The 18,831-nt window shown below is 39.0% G+C and overlaps 1 pseudogene across 1 annotated transcript in view; it reads right to left on the bottom strand.

Annotated features, from left to right (window-relative positions):
• Nucleotides 1–433: 433 nt before the first annotated feature.
• Nucleotides 434–18,831, bottom strand: part of LOC147004892 (protein DBF4 homolog A-like) — a 203,279-nt pseudogene continuing 184,881 nt past the window's right edge. Inside the window, exons 4-7 of the transcript XR_015046885.1 lie at nucleotides 13,596–13,724; nucleotides 13,065–13,176; nucleotides 3,084–3,208; nucleotides 434–1,590 (exon numbers count right to left, since the gene is read on the bottom strand). The product of XR_015046885.1 is annotated as a protein DBF4 homolog A-like (transcript). The remainder of the gene's footprint in view (nucleotides 1,591–3,083; nucleotides 3,209–13,064; nucleotides 13,177–13,595; nucleotides 13,725–18,831) is intronic.

Genomic DNA, 18,831 nt, shown 5'->3' on the forward strand with positions numbered 1-18,831 from the left:
TTTAAAAACAATTCCAACAATCCACTACATCTCTTATCATCTAGTACCAAACAAAAACCAATTTTTAAAGAAATTATTCTCAATTAACTGAATTACTTAAATTCCTTCCCCTTAAGGTTTTTTTTGGGATTATTTTGAGCCCTGCAATAACTTCAGTCTGCAGGGTCAGGATCCTAACAGAATCCAGCTGAGTCTGTGTCTAGAGCCAATGTTTCTAGTAATGGCCAGAATCCAAATATACCAATTAGTACGTTCTTTTTCTTCCTTTCTACCTGAATTTTTTTTAAGCATAACATGTTGATCATAGAAATCTATGCTAATAGGCAATAGTTAATAGTATGTAATATATAGTGCATAAATTTTTGATAGGTTTCAAATCTCACTTGAAATTATTTTCAGTGATAAAGCAAATGATATTCATTTTTACTCTCAGGAATATAAAATAAGTCACAAGTTTTTATTGTATAATTCGTAACAGCTACTCAATCCTGTAAAAAATTACAAATACCACCTTAATTAATATTTACAGATGGCTCCATAAACAAAGTTTGCAAAAACAAAACAACTCCCCCCCACAACTAATTATATATGTATTTATAAAAACTTTAGGAATAGAGCTGTCACTTCTGAAAAGCACATTAAATACTAAAATCCAACGAATGCAGAAGTTGAAGGAGAAGAAAAAAACGTTGACAACAGGCTACTTGAATTTTCTTCCTCCCAAATATCTAAAACATCACATATTCCACTGTTTTCAGTGTAGCTGGTAAAACCCAAAAATTCTGATTTCTCCTCACTTGTCTGAAAAAGGTCCAAAAGAGACTGTACTGGTGACCCACAAGTTCTGTCTTCATGTGCAGGAAGATACTCAGTTCTCTTTTTATCCAATTCAGCACCCAGTTCAGCCTTTGCTGTTTTTTGGCCTAATAGCATTCTCACTTTCCGCTGGATCTTACCGCAAGGCAAATTCTCCATGTTCCCAGCGTCACACTCATGAGGCTCCTGGGGACTACAGGGTGGAGTTCTCGCCTTCATTGTTAGCTGCTCTTTTGATGTATTTAATGCCACCAGGTCAGAAGCATGACCTATCACAACATGAAAGCCCTTTTCTTGCAGATCTTTTGCTGAAAGCTGTGTAATGTCTGCAGTTAACTGTGGTTGGGGTAGATTACTTTCTGTACTGAGATGAGAAACTTGTCCACAGAACTGCGACACGCCTGGAGCGGCGTCTACTCTCTGTTCTCCATCATTTCTACCTACAGTCACTTGGTGTTCCAGTGTGCTGTCATGCAGAGGTAGCTGTGAACACTCCTGCTCTGGGTCGGGCTCACTGGCATTGAACACGCTCACTGGTTTCCGGTCACATCCTTTCAATCCAGCTGAAGAATAGGTTGTAGGCTCTGAAGCAAACCCAGGCTTTTCTTCAGGTTTCCGGGTTTCTTCATACTGAGAGTTCTGCTTGATAGTTGCCCACTGCTTTCTCCCACGTCCTTCTGGAAATTGGGCTCCAAGAGTGGCTTCTCCTTCGGTGCAGTGTTTTTCAGGACATTTGCAGAAACAGAAGAAAGGGACCCAACACTGTATCTTATTCTTTATAAAGAAAAAAAAAAAAACGCAAGAATTTAGAAATGAATAAAACTATGTATGAGTTATTTACGAAACTGACTTAGGATAACCCTAACACAGAAATCGTAATATTTACTTTAGATGTTTTTAAAGTAAAACACAGCAATCACCTAAACTGAACTAGGGTACCACCTCCCCATTCATTCGGCTCCCTCCTTGAGATAAACAATACCCTTTGAACTAATTATGAAAAAAACAAAACAGCATGAATTGTATAAACCAAAGAAAGATGACAGTATCTGTATCTGACCCTGATTTTGTTGTTATCTTTAAAAAATACTAGTGCTTTAATGTTTGTTTGGTTTCAGAAAGTACTTGTTTGAAACTAAAAGCAGAAACATATTTTCCATTTAAACTATTTCATATCAAAGTGAACTAGATCTTTGCACATGTAAAGGCGACAAAGTAACCCTTTAAATTCAAACATATTTTTGACCTAAACGTCTGCCTCACGTAGAATCTTAGAATCTCTTGAACAATCCTAATTATGCAAACACATGACACGTTATCAGTTCCCCAATTACACTTTGCATTATACATCACAAGAAACAGTGAGCCCTCTACAATCCACCTGTCTCTCCAACCAGAGCAGTTCCCTTTACTTATATATAGTGTTTAAGCAATGCCAAAGATTCCCTCTTTGTGCCTCATTGGTGAGGCCTTAGGTATGATCCCGAAAAAGCAAAGTAAAACCAAAATAGGGACTAGAGTTCCTTCTAACAAATTTCGAGTTCAAAAATGTCACAGTAGTCCAACTGGAGACTGACAAGAAGTAAAAAAGCTGTACTGATAAAATGATTAGGGAATAACTAGATAAAAAATTGTTCAGGTCCTTCCTGAAACTTTCAAAACATTTTAAGTCCTCACAGGAGTCGCACATGGCCACATTAGTAGTCAGCCATAATGTCCACCAAGAGTCCTACAGAGATCCAGGGTCTAAACACAGAGCACCCCCTACTTGCTTTTCAGAGTTGTGCTTCACTATCACACCTCTAATCGTTATGCCCTAAGACTAGGACAAAAACAGATGACCAATTATCAACCCTACTGTATACCCATATAAAAGCATTCCTAATCAACATTTTTAGACTGAGTACATTGAAAACCACATGGTTCGACACCAGAGGTTGACAATGCTGCCTGCTACAATGCTGCCTGCTACTATATCTTTACTTTCTTAAGTAATGTTCCCCTGACTTTTGGGACTTTTGGGATAGCATTGGAAATGTAATTGAGGAAAATATGTAATAAAAATATTAAAAATCAAAAAAAAACTAAAAACTGTAAAAAATTAAAAATTGTAGTTCATATAGAAAAAAAAAAGAAGGGAAGAAGGTATTCGTTCTAAAAAATATTTACATCATTAGAAAAAAATCTGTACTCTTTCTAAGAGCAGACAAACATTATATTAAATCTGAGTGCCATAAAATAGCTTAACAGTATCTTTGGCAAATTACCTTTTCTTTTTAGGTGTGTCTCTTCCATATTCCACAAAATCGAAAACTAACTGAGATACAATATCATCAACAACTTGATACTGGTTACTCTGTGCAAAGTTCCTGTGTTTCTCACTCAGAAGGTGCTAAAACAAAACCACAACAAAAGCATCTTAAAATTACATTCAATAATTATATGAATTAAACCAAAAAATCAAATACCAAACCCAAATAACATCTCTCTCTCTCTCTCGCTCACACACACACACACATGTGTATATGAATTATATATATATATATATATATATATATATATATATATATATATATATATATATATAAACAATTTTTTAGAAAGAGCCCTTGTATTTGAGAGACAGCAAGAGGCAATAATTAGGGTGGGTGGGGAAGAGGGAAATGATGTATTTATATTTCAATTTAAAAACTGTTTTTAAAGGATCTCAAGACAGATAAAGTTAAGAACTACCTTTAATATATTCAGTAATATATTAATACTTTATAAAACATACTTCACCTACTATTGTATATAATTCCCAAAGTAGGGCTTACAGAACTAAATGAAATCCTTTACCTTAACATACAAAAATTTAAGACATACAAGAGTCTAGAAGAGTTTTAAAACAAATTAAAGGGCTAGAAAGCTGGCTCAGTTGTTATAGGCACGCAACGCTCTTCCAAGACTTAAAGGTGGTTCCTAGTACCCAAATCTGGTAGCACACAATCACTTGTAACTCCAGTTTCGGGTAATTTGATGGCTTCTTCTAGACTCCACTCGTATGCCATACACTCACACACACACACATGTAAAAAGTAAAAACTAAACTTTAAAAACCAAGACCTTTGATAAATGCTACAGAATATATACATTACAAAAAGACTCACAACTGAAGAAAACACCCAAGTACGAACAAACAAGTTACCTCATTACCTACTGATTGCAACAGAGGAAAGGGGAGTGTTTTTTCTTTTCTTTTGGTTTTTCCAGACAGGGTGTCTCTGTATACCTCTGACTGCCTTGAAACTCACTCTAAGGACCAGGCAGGCCTAGAACTCAGAAATCTGCCTTCCTCTGCCTGCCAAGAGCTGGGATTAAAGGCATGCTCCCCAACAGCCCAGCAGGGAATGTTTTTCAATCTCAGAGTGATAAAAAGGAAAGTAAACTGGGCATGGTAGGGCATCTTTAATCCTAGTACTGAGGAAGCAGTGGTAGGTAGGTTTCTCTGAATTTGGTTTAAATAGTAAGACCCTGTGCCAAATGAAAAAAACCAAATTTATAGTATAGAATTTACAGGAAACAACCTTCCTTCTGAAAGGGTGAGATCTCCAGGCTAATTGTCTTGTCAATAAATTCAGGATATCCTATATAGAGCCTAGAGCTGGGTATGGTGGCACGCGCACACTCACTCACACACACACACACACACACACACACACACACACACACACACACACAAAACCTTTAATCCCAGCGCACTGGGGAGGTAGAGGCAGGGGCAGGTATATCTGTTTGAGGCCAGCCTGATCTACAGAGTGAGTTCCACCGAAGCCAGAGCTGCAGAGGGAAACCCTCAGAAAAACAAACAAAACATCTCAAATAAGTTTCACATTTTTAAAGATCAGATTGAATTCATTTATATTCTGGGAAGAAAAAAAATTATGAAGTGAAACGTATACTTTCTCTCTAAATTCACTTAGTTGTTTTTATTACTTAGTATTATTGATCTGTATGTCTCAGAGGTCTGTGCCTTCTCTAATAGCAAGTCAAGCACTCTCATTTACCTTTACTTTTGGGTCTCACATGTGCCAAGCCTAGGCCTTAGCACTGAGCTACACCCCTAATGTCATTCTCATCATTCGCTACCACTGTACGGCACATTCCACTTATTTTGAACATTCTCCATGCTACAATACAACTAGACAAGGATAGCTTTATATATCCTGTTTATAACTCAGGCCTGTCACCTTTTGGCTTTTCTTGTTCTCTTTTCTGTATGCTATACTTTAGCTACAGTACTGTATGTCTGCTTTACCTACACTACTTAAAAATATTTGTGTACGTGTGTGTAGACTGAAGACAACCTTGTCTACCATTCCTTCTATAGGTGCTGGACACCTGGATGTTCAGTCCAGTAAAGCAGGCCAGCAGACCAGCAGGCCAGGAATGAGCCTGTTTGCTCCAGCATACCATCATGTCCACACTTCTTGACGTGGGTTCTGGAGATCAATCTTAGTTCCTTTGTAAGCAGGTCACTAACTGAGCCATCTCCTAAGCCCTCAAAAATATTTCCTATCTCAGTCTCTTTGCATGGATAGAAATGAATTATTGTGAAACCCAAGGTAATAAAACAATAGTTGGTTTTTTAAGATAAGATCTCATTATCTAGTCCAAATTGCTCTCAAACCCAAGACCCTCCCAGAGTGTTGGAGTGACCTACCGAACTCTGCTTTAGTTTAAATTAAAAGACAAACAAAAACTTTCAAAGTCATGATCTTAAATTTCTTCTCAAATCAACTTTCACAAATTTACTTTCTTTGTGACAATCAGTGGACAACTTTCCTATCATTCTTATATTTCTGAACACATTAGGAGCTCAAAGATAAAGAAAAGCAAACATTCTATACTACTCTGACCTCACAATGGCATGTAAATTTCAGAACCAATCAATAACTTTAATTTCAAAACAATTAGAAGGAAAAGGAAAAAATTTGAAATACTTCAGCTTCTGATTCAATGCAATTTAAAACTAACTGTACGTCCTTCTTTATTACATCAGTAAAACAAATCAAAACCCCTGGTAAATATTGATCCATCTTGAGTGATAAATATTTGAGCTTATGCACTCTGATACTCATCCTGCCTGAGCTTGCGGAGGTTTTTTTTTTTTTTTTTTTTTTTTTTTTAATATTTTTATTACATATTTTCCTCAATTACATTTCCAATGCTATCCCAAAAGCCCCCCATAGCGCCCCCCACTTCCCTACCCACCCATTCCCATTCTTTTGGCCCTGGCATTCCCCTATATTGGGGCATATAAAGTTTGCAAGTCCAATGGGCCTCTCTTTCCATTGATGGCCGACTAGGTCATCTTTCGATACATATGCAGCTAGAGACAAGAGCTCCGGGGTTCTGGTTAGTACATCATGTTGTTCCAACAATAGGGTTGCAGATCCCTTTAGCTCCTTGGGTACTTTCTCTAGCTTCTCCATTGGGAGCCCTGTGATACATCCAATAGCTGACTGTGAACATCCACTCCTGTGTTTGCTAGGCCCCGGCATCGTCTCACAAGAGACAGCTATATTTGGGTCCTTTCAGCAAAATCTTGCTAGTGTATGCAATGGTGTCAGCATTTAGAAGCTGATTATGGGATGGATCCCTGGATATTGCAGTCTCTAAATGGTCCATCCTTTCATCACAGCTACGAACTTTGTCTCTGTAACTCCTTCCCTGGGTGTTTTGTTCCCAATTTTAAGAAGGTGCACAGTGTCCACACTTTGGTCTTCATTCTTCTTGAGTTTCATGCGTTTATCAAATTGTATCTTATATCTTGGGTATCCTAAGTTTTGGGCTAATATCCACTTATCAGTGAATACATATTGTGTGAGTTCTTTTGTGATTGTGTTACTTCACTCAAGATGATGCCCTCCAGGTCCATCCATTTGGCTAGGAATTTCATAAATTCATTCTTTTTAATAGCTGAGTAGTACTCCATTGTGTAAATGTACCATAATTTCTGTATCCATTCCTCTGTTGAGGGACATCTGGGTTCTTTCCAGCTTCTGGCTATTATAAATAGGGCTGCTATGAACATAGTGGAGCATGTGTCTTTTTTACCGGTTGGGACATCTTCTGGATATATGCCCAGGAGAGGTATTGCTGGATCCTCCGGTAGTACTATGTCCAATTTTCTGAGGAACCGCCAGATTGATTTCCAGAGTGGTTGTACAAGCTTGCAATCCCACCAACAATGGAGGAGTGTTCCTCTTTCTCCACATCCTCGCCAGCATCTGCTGTCACCTGAATTTTTGATCTTAGCCATTCTGACTGGTGTGAGGTGGAATCTCAGGGTTGTTTTGATTTGCATTTCCCTGATGATTAAGGATGTCGAACATTTTTTCAGGTGTTTCTCTGCCATTCGATATTCCTCAGGTGAGAATTCTTTGTTCAGTTCTGAGCCCCATTTTTTAATGGGGTTATTTGACTTTCTGGAGTCCACCTTCTTGAGTTCTTTATATATATTGGATATTAGTCCCTTATCTGATTTAGGATAGGTGAAGATCCTTTCCCAATCTGTTGGTGGTTTTTTGTCTTATTGATGGTGTCTTTAGCCTTGCAGAAGCTTTGTAGTTTCATGAGGTCCCACTTGTCAATTCTCGATCTTACAGCACAAGCCATTACTGTTCTATTCAGGAATTTTTCCCCTGTGCCCATATCTTCAAGGCTTTTCCCCACTTTCTCCTCTATAAGTTTCAGTGTCTCTGGTTTTATGTGAAGTTCCTTGATCCACTTAGACTTGACCTTAGTACAAGGAGATAGGAATGGATCGATTCGCATTCTTCTACATGTTAACAACCAGTTGTGCCAGCACCATTTGTTGAAAATGCTGTCTTTCTTCCACTGGATGTTTTTAGCTCCCTTGTCGAAGATCAAGTGACCATAGGTGTGTGGGTTCATTTCTGGGTCTTCAATTCTATTCCATTGGTCTATTTGTCTGTCACTATACCAGAACCATGCAGTTTTTATCACAATTGCTCTGTAGTAGAGCTTTAGGTCCGGCATGGTGATTCCACCAGAGGTTCTTTTATCCTTGAGAAGAGTTTTTGCTATCCTAGGTTTTTTGTTGTTCCAGATGAATTTGCAGATTGCACTTTCTAATTCGTTGAAGAATTGATTTGGAATTTTGATGGGGATTGCATTGAATCTGTAGATTGCTTTTGGTAAGATAGCCATTTTTACAATGTTGATCCTGCCAATCCATGAGCATGGGAGATCTTTCCATCTTCTGAGATCTTCTAGAATTTCTTTCTTCAGAGACTTGAAGTTTTTATTATACAGATCTTTCACTTCCTTAGTTAGAGTCACGCCAAGATATTTTATATTATTTGTGACTATTGAGAAGGGTGTTGTTTCCCTAATTTCTTTCTCAGCCTGTTTATTCTTTGTGTAGAGAAAGGCCATTGATTTGTTTGAGTTAATTTTATATCCAGCTACTTCACCAAAGCTGTTTATCAGGCTTAGGAGTTCTCTGGTGGAATTTTTAGGGTCACTTATATATACTATCATATCATCTGCAAAGAGTGATATTTTGACTTCATCTTTTCCAATTTGTATCCCTTTGATCTCCTTTTGTTGTCGAATTGCTCTGGCTAGGACTTCAAGTACAATGTTGAATAGGTATGGAGAAAGTGGACAGCCTTGTCTAGTCCCTGATTTTAGAGGGATTGCTTCAAGCTTCTCACCATTTACTTTGATGTTGGCTACTGGTTTGCTGTAGATTGCTTTTATCATCTTTAGGTATGGGCCTTGAATTCCTGATCTTTCCAAGACTTTTATCATGAATGGGTGTTGGATCTTGTCAAATGCTTTTTCCGCATCTAACGAGATGACCATGTGGTTTTTGTCTTTGAGTTTGTTTATATAGTGGATTACGTTGATGGATTTCCGTATATTGAACCATCCCTGCATCCCTGGGATGAAACCTACTTGGTCAGGATGGATGATTGTTTTGATGTGTTCTTGGATTCGGTTAGCAAGAACTTTATTGAGGATTTTTGCATCAATATTCATAAGGGATATTGGTCTGAAGTTTTCTATCTTTGTTGGGTCTTTTTGTGGTTTAGGTATCAGAGTAATTGTGGCTTCATAGAATGAGTTGGGTAGAGTACCTTCTGTTTCTATTTTGTGGAATAGTTTGTGAAGAACTGGGATTAGATCTTCTTTGAAGGTCTGATAGAACTCTGCACTGAACCCATCTGGTCCTGGGCTTTTTTTAGTTGGGAGACTATTAATGACTGCTTCTATTTCTTTGGGGGATATAGGGCTGTTTAGATCATTAACCTGATCTTGATTAAACTTTGGTACCTGGTATCTGTCTAGGAACTTCTCCATTTCATCCAGGTTCTCCAGTTTTGTTGAGTATAGCCTTTGGTAGAAGGATCTGATGGTGTTTTGGATGTCTTCAGGATCTGTTGTTATGTCTCCTTTTTCATTTCTGATTTTGTTAATTAGGATGCTTTCCCTGTGCCCTCTAGTGAGTCTGGCTAAGGGTTTATCTATCTTGTTGATTTTCTCAAAGAACCAGCTCCTTGATTGGTTGATTCTTTGAATAGTTTTTCTTGTTTCCACTTGGTTGATTTCACCCCTGAGTTTGATTATTTCCTGCCGTCTACTCCTCTTGGGTGAATTTGCTTCCTTTTGTTCTAGTGCTTTTAGGTGTGTTGTCAAGCTGCTAATGTGTGCTCTCTCTAGTTTCCTTTTGGAGGCACTCAGAGCTATGAGTTTTCCTCTTAGAAATGCTTTCATTGCGTCCCATAAGTTTGGGTATGTTGTGGCTTCATTTTCATTGAACTCTAAAAAGTCCTTAATTTCTTTCTTTATTCCTTCCTTGACCAAGGTATCATTGAGAAGAGTGTTGTTCAGTTTCCACGTGAAGGTTGGCTTTCTATTATTTATTTTGTTATTGAAGATCAGCCTTAGTCCATGGTGATCTGATAGGATGCATGGGACAATTTCAATATTTTTGTATCTGCTTAGGCCTGCTTTGTGACCAATTATGTGGTCAATTTTGGAGAAGGTACCATGAGGAGCTGAGAAGAAGGTATATCCTTTTGTTTTAGGATAGAATGTTCTGTAGATATCTGCCAGATCCATTTGATTCATAATTTCTGTTAGTTTCACTGTGTCCCTGTTTAGTTTCTGTTTCCATGATCTGTCCATTGGTGAAAGTGGTGTGTTGAAGTCTCCCACTATTATTGTATGAGGTGCAATGTGTGCTTTGAGATTTACTAAAGTTTCTTTAATGAATGTGGCTGCCTTTGTATTTGGAGCATAGATATTCAGGATTGATAGTTCCTCTTGGAGGATTTTACATCTGATGAGTATGAAGTGTCCCTCCCTGTCTTTTTTAATGACTTTGGGTTGGAAGTCAATCTTATCAGATATTAGAATGGCTACTCCAGCTTGTTTCTTCATGCCATTTGCTTGGAAAATTGTTTTCCAGCCTTTCATTCTGAGGTAGTGTCTATCCTTTTCTCTGAGATGAGTTTCCTGTAAACAGCAAAATGTTGGGTCTTGTTTGTGTAGCCAGTTTGTTAGTCTATGTCTTTTTATCGGGGAGTTGAGTCCATTGATATTAAGAGATATTAAGGAAAAGTAATTGTTGTTTCCTGTTATTATGGTTGTTAAAGTTGGCATTTTGTTCTTGTGGCTGTCTTCTTTTAGGTTTGTTGAGGGATTACCTTCTTGTTGTTTCTAGGGCGTGGTTCCTGTCCTTGTATTGGTTTTTTTCTGTTATTATCCTTTGAAGGGCTGGATTCGTGGAGAGATAATGTGTGAATTTGGTTTTGTCGTGGAATACTTTGGTTTCTCCATCTATGTTAATTGAGAGTTTGGCTGGGTATAGTAGCCTGGGCTGGCATTTGTGTTCTTTTAGTGTCTGTATAACATCCGTCCAGGATCTTCTGGCTTTCATAGTCTCTGGTGAAAAATCTGGTGTAATTCTGATAGGCTTGCCTTTATATGTTACTTGGCCTTTTTCTCTTACTGCTTTTAGTATTCTATCTTTATTTAGAGCATTTGTTGTTCTGATTATAATGTGTCGGGAGGTATTTCTTTTCTGGTCCAGTCTATTTGGAGTTCTGTAGGCTTCTTGTATGTTCATGGGCATCTCTTTCTTTAGATTTGGGAAGTTTTCTTCTATAATTTTGTTGAAGATGTTTGCTGGTGAGTGGAACACAGCTTCTGCTCCAGTCCAATCACGCGGGACCTGAGACTGCTCTGGTTGGGGAGAGAGAAATCCGGCCTACATAGGGCCACAACCCTCTTCCGGTCAGAAAAACACCAGGGCAGTTGGGGCGCAGGGTCGACTGACACTCGCCAGCTACCCACAACACCCGCCACAGGATCTTAAGACTTCTGGTGAGTGGAGCACAGCCTCTGCTCCAATCCAATTGCGCGGGACCTGAGACTGCATTAGTTAGGGAAGCGGAAACCAGCCTGAGTAGGGCCACAGGCCTAATCCGGCCGGATCAGCGCCGGGGTAGCGGGAGAGCAGGGTTGCCTGACACCCGCCAGCTACCCACGACCCCCGCCGCAGGATTTTGGGACTGCTGGTGAGTGGAACACAGCTTCTGCTCCAATCATTAAACAGTGACAACGATAACAACTAACCCCAGAGATTACCAGATGGCGAAAGGTAAACGTAATAATCTTACTAACAGAAACCAAGACCACTCACCATCATCAGAACCCAGCACCCCCACTTCACCCAGTCCAGGGCACCCCAACACACCGGAAAAGCTAGACACGGATTTAAAAGCATATCTCCTGATGATGATAGAGGACTTCTAGAAGGACTTTAATAACACACTTAAAGAAATGCAGGAGAACACTACTAAACAGGCAGACGACAATAAAGAGGAAGCACAAAAATCCCTTAAAGAATTTCATGAGAACACTGCTAAAGAGTTACAAATCCTTAAAGAAAAACAGGATAACATAATCAAACAGGTAGAAGTCCTTACAGAAAAACAGGAAAACACATCCAAACAGATGATGGAAATGAACAAAACCATACTAGACCTAAAAAGGGAAGTAGACACAATAAAGAAAACCCAAAATGAGGCAACACTGGAGATAGAAACCCTAGGAAAGAAATCTGGAACCATAGATATGAGCATCAGCAACAGAATACAAGAGATGGAAGAGAGAATCTCAGGTGCAGAAGATTCCATAGAGAACATCGGCACAACAATCAAGGAAAATGTAAAATGCAAAAAGATCCTAACTCAAAACATCCAAGAAATACAGGACGCAATGAGAAGACCAAACCTACGGATAATAGGAGTGAATGAGAATGAAGATTTTCAACTCAAAGGGCTTGCGGAGGTTTTAAGTTGTGCACCACTACGTCTGTCTACCTACTATTTAAAAGCTAAGAAATTTAAAAAGTAACTGCTAAGGTTAATAAGCACTTGCTATGCACCAAACTCTAAGGATACAGACAAGACTACCAGTGATTTTAATAAGCTTTCAAGCTCCAATAGGCCTTCCCCATCTTTAAAAACTTCTTTTATTTGATATGCTCTTGCAAGACTTTTTTAATTGCTCAGACCAAAATATAGGAACTTCTCATTTATCTACCATCTCTTAATCCAAAAATCATATGAATCCCTCCAGTCTCATTTTTAGAGTATTCCAACAACCTGACCATGCCCCAAGAACTCCTATTCCTGCTTAGTCTAGGCCATCATCCTCTACTCTGGGTCTATCTACCCTTGCCGATTTCGGTTGGTATCAAGATGCCTGGTTACCTAACTTTTCTGTAGTTCTACTTAAACATCAGTCAAGTATTTCTTTGCCAAGTCTAAACACATGATAGCAAACCTCCATTCCTGTTTTGTTTCTCCTTGCACTGATCTAATCAGTTATATTTTGTTATATTTTTATATTGTAGTTATATACTAAGCACTCAAATATTTATTAAATGAATAAAAATTATTTTCTCAATGTCGATTTCCCTCCTTGGATTCTTACAATTTCAAGTGTTTCAGATTCAAGATGCAGGAGTGCTGATGTACATGCCTAGAAAGTGCAGAGCTGTGTTCTATCCCCACCATAAAACAAACCAGAGATGTTTCTACTCTAGAATATATTTGTGACTATCATGTTGCAAACTATACTTGGCATAGTAAAATGGGACTTAAAAATAAAAACAGTATTTAGATGTTTAGAAACACCAATCCCAAATGGAAAATCACATTTACAGTTTCGAGATCTTCGTATTTCTGGAAGCAACATTCACAATATCCTTTTTTTCTCTTTTCCTTCAACTGGAGTTGAACTGGGGTTCCACATTTATCGCCATCCGTATTAATTCTAGTGATAGAAATACATGGTAACAAAATTAACTGCTAATGAATAATTTTAAAACATATTGCCTTAAACTAACATATGCACAATCTGTCACTTTTTAAACAGCAAATACTTTTAACTGAATTTCAAGAAATGTAAAACAAAATGTAATAAATATTCTGAAGAACATTTCAAATGGTCAAGAGAAACGGGTTTTAGTATCTGAACCCCACTCACACCTAAAATGTCCAAATAATGTACTTTTATTCACACTAAATGTAGCATAGAAGCATTAAAATATTTACAGGGAAAACAAGCACACATACTACCACCATGGCACAAAATACCCTACCCCAAATGCTTATGAAGGAAAAAAAAAAAACAATCATAGTGAAAGTCTAAATTAAATAGCATTCTTTCTAAGAATCAATTTTCCCACCAACCTGAGCTTGGGCTGAGCTTGTTTCTGGACGCTGGATGACTTCTCTATATCAAACAGACTGCAGGGCTTCTGAAGAAAGTAGCTTATACCCGGCATACTGGGGAGCTGAAGGTAAAATGGCCTGTAGCACCTAAATGAATAAAGACAAATACATGTGAGCTTCTCTAGGATGAAAGACAGGTTTCAAAGCCTTATCTTTAAGTTCTGTAAATCACCTCAAATCTGAAATAAACAAGAAAGACTTGGTAGGGGTAACCTTCCTTTCAAAGAACCAATCTGTAGGCCTATTCTTTTAACACCTAAAAATTGAAACTAATATTTCATACAATATTCTGATTACTTCCCACTTTCTCACCTCCTCCCAGATCCTCCCGAAAACACCTACCATCGAAACTAATTAAAACCGTAGAGTTTAGTCACATTAATCATTAAGTTTTGGAATTACTATCCCAGCTTCTAGAGCAGTGGGTCTCAACCTTCCTCATGCTGGAACCCTTTAATACAGTTCAGCTGTGGTGATCTCCAGCCAAAAAATTACTTTTGTTGAGACTTCATAACTGTAATTTTTCAACTGTTATGGATCGTATTGTAACTAGTGTTTTCTAGTGGTCTTAGGAACCTCTGTGAAAGAGTTGTCCAGTCCCCTAGAAGTTGTCCCCCTCAGGTTGAGCACTGCTCTAGATACCATTTGAAACTGGACAGTGCAGTCACATTAAACATTAACTTGTGAAAGCACTACCGCATCTCATGGTGCTTACCTTGCAAAAGTAAAAACCCTAGGACCCTCTATTTCCCTACAGGTCTTTGCAACCAGCAGTGACCCAATCTGAATATTCTGAATGCTTTATGTACATTGAATAATGCAGTATTTTCCTTCATACTTCATTTTGGATGAAGTCCTGAAAGCTCCACCATGTTGAAGCATGTCTGAATTCCATTCTTTTCAAAACATTTCCAAGTACTATCTATAATTTCTCTCACAATTACAGGGGTGAATTTTTAGTAATTGTTCAAACTCATGATATTGAATGCAGCCAGAGTGATTATTTAAAATACTAAAAAAATGAGATAATTTTATGATAAGTCTAAAGCAGATACTCTGAATTCAAATCTACAATAGAATGAAACTAAATTCAGTCCCTGAACACAAGGGAATTACTGCTCTCTGCACATCACAGTCAGGAAAATAAGTCTCATGAGGTTTTCTCTATAGTTCTAACACAGTTTCCAACACACTGGATTCTGACACTAAGGGTTCACATCTTCAACCTTTAAAAAAGGCTTCTTGAGTCTCCCTGCTTATGAAGAGAAAATACCATTAGACAGGTGCAAATCAGTAAAGACTATTGTGGGTAAACCATCTAGAAATCCTTTAAAACTCAAGAGAGTTGAAAGGTGTAGGCCTCAGGTAAAATATCTTCCACTATCATTCCCCTGTATCTGTCACGCCAAGGATGTGTTTTGGATTTTGTAAGACAGAATCCCTCTACTAAGGCCCAGGCACCTTGACCTCTGCAGCGTCCGGATTGTATACTGGATTGCATTCATACCAACCATCCAAGATTCTTGAGCTGAATGGCACAGATATGTTCACACTGTAAAGCTATCCCAAAGCATTCCTCATGTTCATCCCGCCCAGTAAATGGACTTGAAGAATTGTTTCTTCTGGGACTATAATGAGGTTTTTTTTGTTTTTTTTTTTTTTTTTGGTTTTTTCAAGACAGGGTTTCTCTGTATAGTCCTGGCTGTCCTGGAACTCACTCTGTAGACCAGGCTGGCCTCGAACTCAGAAATCCGCCTGCCTCTGCCTCCCGAGTGCTGGGATTAAAGGCGTGCGCCACCACGTCCAGCTTATAATGAGTTTTAAAAAATGTTTTTGAAAATATTAATTTTGGGGATGGAGCTAGAGCTCAGAAATGGAGATCACAGAATGATATTATAGAAGATCAAGGTCAGTTCCTAGCACCTATGTCAGGTCTAACAACTGATGTAACTTCAGCTCCAAGGGACTCAACGTCCTCTTCTAGCTTGTTGGAGCATCTGCACTAATGTACACCTAACCCCTCCCACACAGAGAAGAAGACATCTTTACAAAATTATTAACATGGGGAAGGGTAGCTTAAGTGTCTTCAGACTGTAGCTGAGGTCCATGTTCTAAAAATTACTAAGAAATCCTTGAATAAATCATGGAAATAACTAGTTACTTTACCTCAGCAAATCTTTCTAAGTATATAAATATCTGGGCATCTTGGAGTTAAAATCTAGGACACCATGTACCTGTGGCCAAGAGCCCAAGCTGTACACTTCAGACTTAATCTTTTTCTGCTCTCTAAAAGAAAACTAAACAATGTATCAGGAATACTTACTTCTTGTCTTTTGTATTCCAGGACCAGCTTTTTTCCCCTTTAAAAAGGAAAACAAATACAGTGAAAATACTGGGTTTAAAAATACAGAAAAAAACTGCACAGTCATCTTCAAGAGAAAAAAAATGTACAAGAAAAATAGTTTATCAGAGTGGCTACTGTACAGGGTGAAAATCTTGCTTCTTAAAATCAATTCAATCAAAAAACTGAATGGCGCTCAAGAATGAAAGATACTGATCATCTCTACAGAATTCAGTCCTAACTTTACATTCTTTGTTGGAGAGTAGTGGCAGTGGCACTGATCATTGAGCCTTCAACATTGGTTAGCAAGGACAAGGTACAGTTAACAGTGAAGACCTATGTGAACTGCATTCCTTCGGGGGAATCAAGTCACCGATCATAACGAAACTCTGGATGGCACTCAGTAAGAACTAGATAGGTATAGGAAAGTTTTAAAGAGGAAGCAGACCTTAGTGTCGAGCATGGCACACTTAGGACCTTTGGTATGAAGCTGTCAGGGTGAATGGCTCAAACATTAACCTCACCTCATCTGTTTTACTAGGGAAATAACAAAAGAGGCTCCAGTGGTTTTCCTTTCCTTCCAGTTGTCCTGTGTGTGCAGTCTGGGCAGTAGTGTAGGTTGTATGTGACATCCCCACTTATGTACTAGGGTAGCTCGGAAAGAGATCCCTGAGCAGAGGATTTAAGGAGCAAGCTGGAGATGGGCATCCGTAATTCCCTGTATAAATCTACACGTGGGCCAACTGTATGTGCTACTATTGTAGTAGATAGGACATTGGCAATTTCTTGTGTGAACTCAACACTGCTCATGCTATGAATAAATCCAAAGCGAAGTGCAACTGAGACTTATATCACTGTCTAAATCTCAGACAAATCCACATAGTATGTGTACAAGACAACCCCAATACTGCATGCAAGTCTTAAAAAACTGCAGGTATCTATGAAATTAAGACAGAATTTACAGTTTGAATAAAAACTGGACGGCTAGATCTGTTAACAAAACAGTAATGCCAGGTACAGTGGTGCATTCTTTTAATCTCAGCACTTAGGAGGCAGAAGCAAGTAGATCTCTAAGAGTTTGAGGCTAGCCTGGTCTACATAGTGAGTTCCAGGACACCTAGAGCTACCTTGGCGAGACCCTGTCTCAAAAACTAAAACAGATCCCAAGTTCAAATCCCAGCAACCACATGGTGACTAACAACCATCTGTAATGAGATCTGATACTGAAAGACTCCAAAACTCCCAAAGGGAGGCACTTACTCAAGCCTCGGGTCAGCCGCGCACCCAAGAAGACACTGAGACCGGTACTTAAGATGTATAGAGAGCAAGATTTAATATAGCAACGACAAGAAAGCAAACAGAAAGCACATATACCAGATATCTGGGGTCGGACCTCATGCAGCCTGCAAGGTGCAGAGGAGATTCGGCAATTAGCCCAAACTTTTCACAAGCTTTTATAGGTAGGAGGTAAGGGGGGAGCAGGGCAGGGAAAAATACAGGTTTTACGTCACTAAGTGATTCAGCCAAGGGTTTTTCCAAAGTGCTTTTGCAACCGCGTCCCACACTTTGGTCATGTACTTGATTCATTGGAACTGTGGTTTTTACTCACACCCTTATCTCAAAAATGTCCCTGGCACAGTCCTTAGTTGGGAGGGGTTGGACTGGGTTCGTTCCAGGAGACCCTTATCTCAGAAATGTCCCCGGAACAGTTTTCATTTGAGAGGGGGTCTGACTCTGGTGTGAGAGTTCAGAATGTACTCTGGGGTGAGAAGTTCAGGAGGGTTCCGGGAACAATCTCCAGATGGGAGGGGTAGGAGGGCTCTGAGTTGGAGAGTTCAGTAATTTTCCTCTTTCATTCCCCACTTCTCTTTTTGTGAATAGCTCTAATCTTAGAGCTGGGTCTTGGCCTCCTGGAGGACCCGATGTTGTTGCCTTAATACCATAACCTGTACTGCATTTATTCTCTCTCTAACAAAAGCCACTAACTTATTAAGAATGCAGGGGCCAAAAGTGAGCAAAAGCATAAGTGTAATTAAAGGCCCTGCTATGGTGGAAAGGAGTGTGGTGAGCCAGGGGGACTTATTAAACCAGCTTTTGAACCATCCTTGTTGGCTTTCTCTTTCTCTTTTACGTATATCTAGGCGTTCTCTAAGTTTGGCCATAGAATCTTTGATTACTCCTGAATGGTCAACATAAAAACAACACTCTTCTTTCAGGGCAGCACAGAGCCCTCCTTCTTTAAGGAATAATAAGTCTAATCCCCTCCTATTTTGCAGCACTACTTCAGACAAGGAAGTTAAAGATTCTTCTAATTTAGTTATAGACTGTTCTATAGTTCTAAGATCAATATCCATAGCTGTACGTAATTCTTCATAATATTGGGGGGTCTGAATCAAGGCAGCGGTCCCTGTACCTACTCCTGCTGCTACTCCCAATCCTAAAAGTACTGCCAGAGTTAAGGTAATGGGCTCTCTTCTCCAGCGGACCCGATGATCAAACTTATCTAAAAAGGAGCTATCATCATAATACAGGAGTCTAGGAATAAGCTGGACTAAAATGCAGAAATCTTTGGAGCTATTAAAACCAGATATAGATACACAAGTTGTGAGACCAGTATTGCAAGCCCATACTGTGTCTATGGGGGGCACCAGATACTGACCACTTTTGCTAGGCTGGATGTTCTGGGTCTGATTACAAAGGTGCCGTTTGTCCTGAGGCGCCTGACCTAAACAGAGTCCACTTCCTGATACTGCTTCCAGAGTCAGCTTTCTGTTTTCCCCCCAAAGACATTGAGAATGATCTGAAGTAGTATTATAAGTCCTGGTCTGAGCAATGCCTTCATAATAAGGGGGC

Source organism: Mus caroli, unplaced genomic scaffold (assembly GCF_978045245.1).
Source record: "Mus caroli unplaced genomic scaffold, Mus_caroli_1 scaffold_4, whole genome shotgun sequence".
NCBI classification, from domain to species: Eukaryota; Metazoa; Chordata; class Mammalia; order Rodentia; family Muridae; genus Mus; species Mus caroli.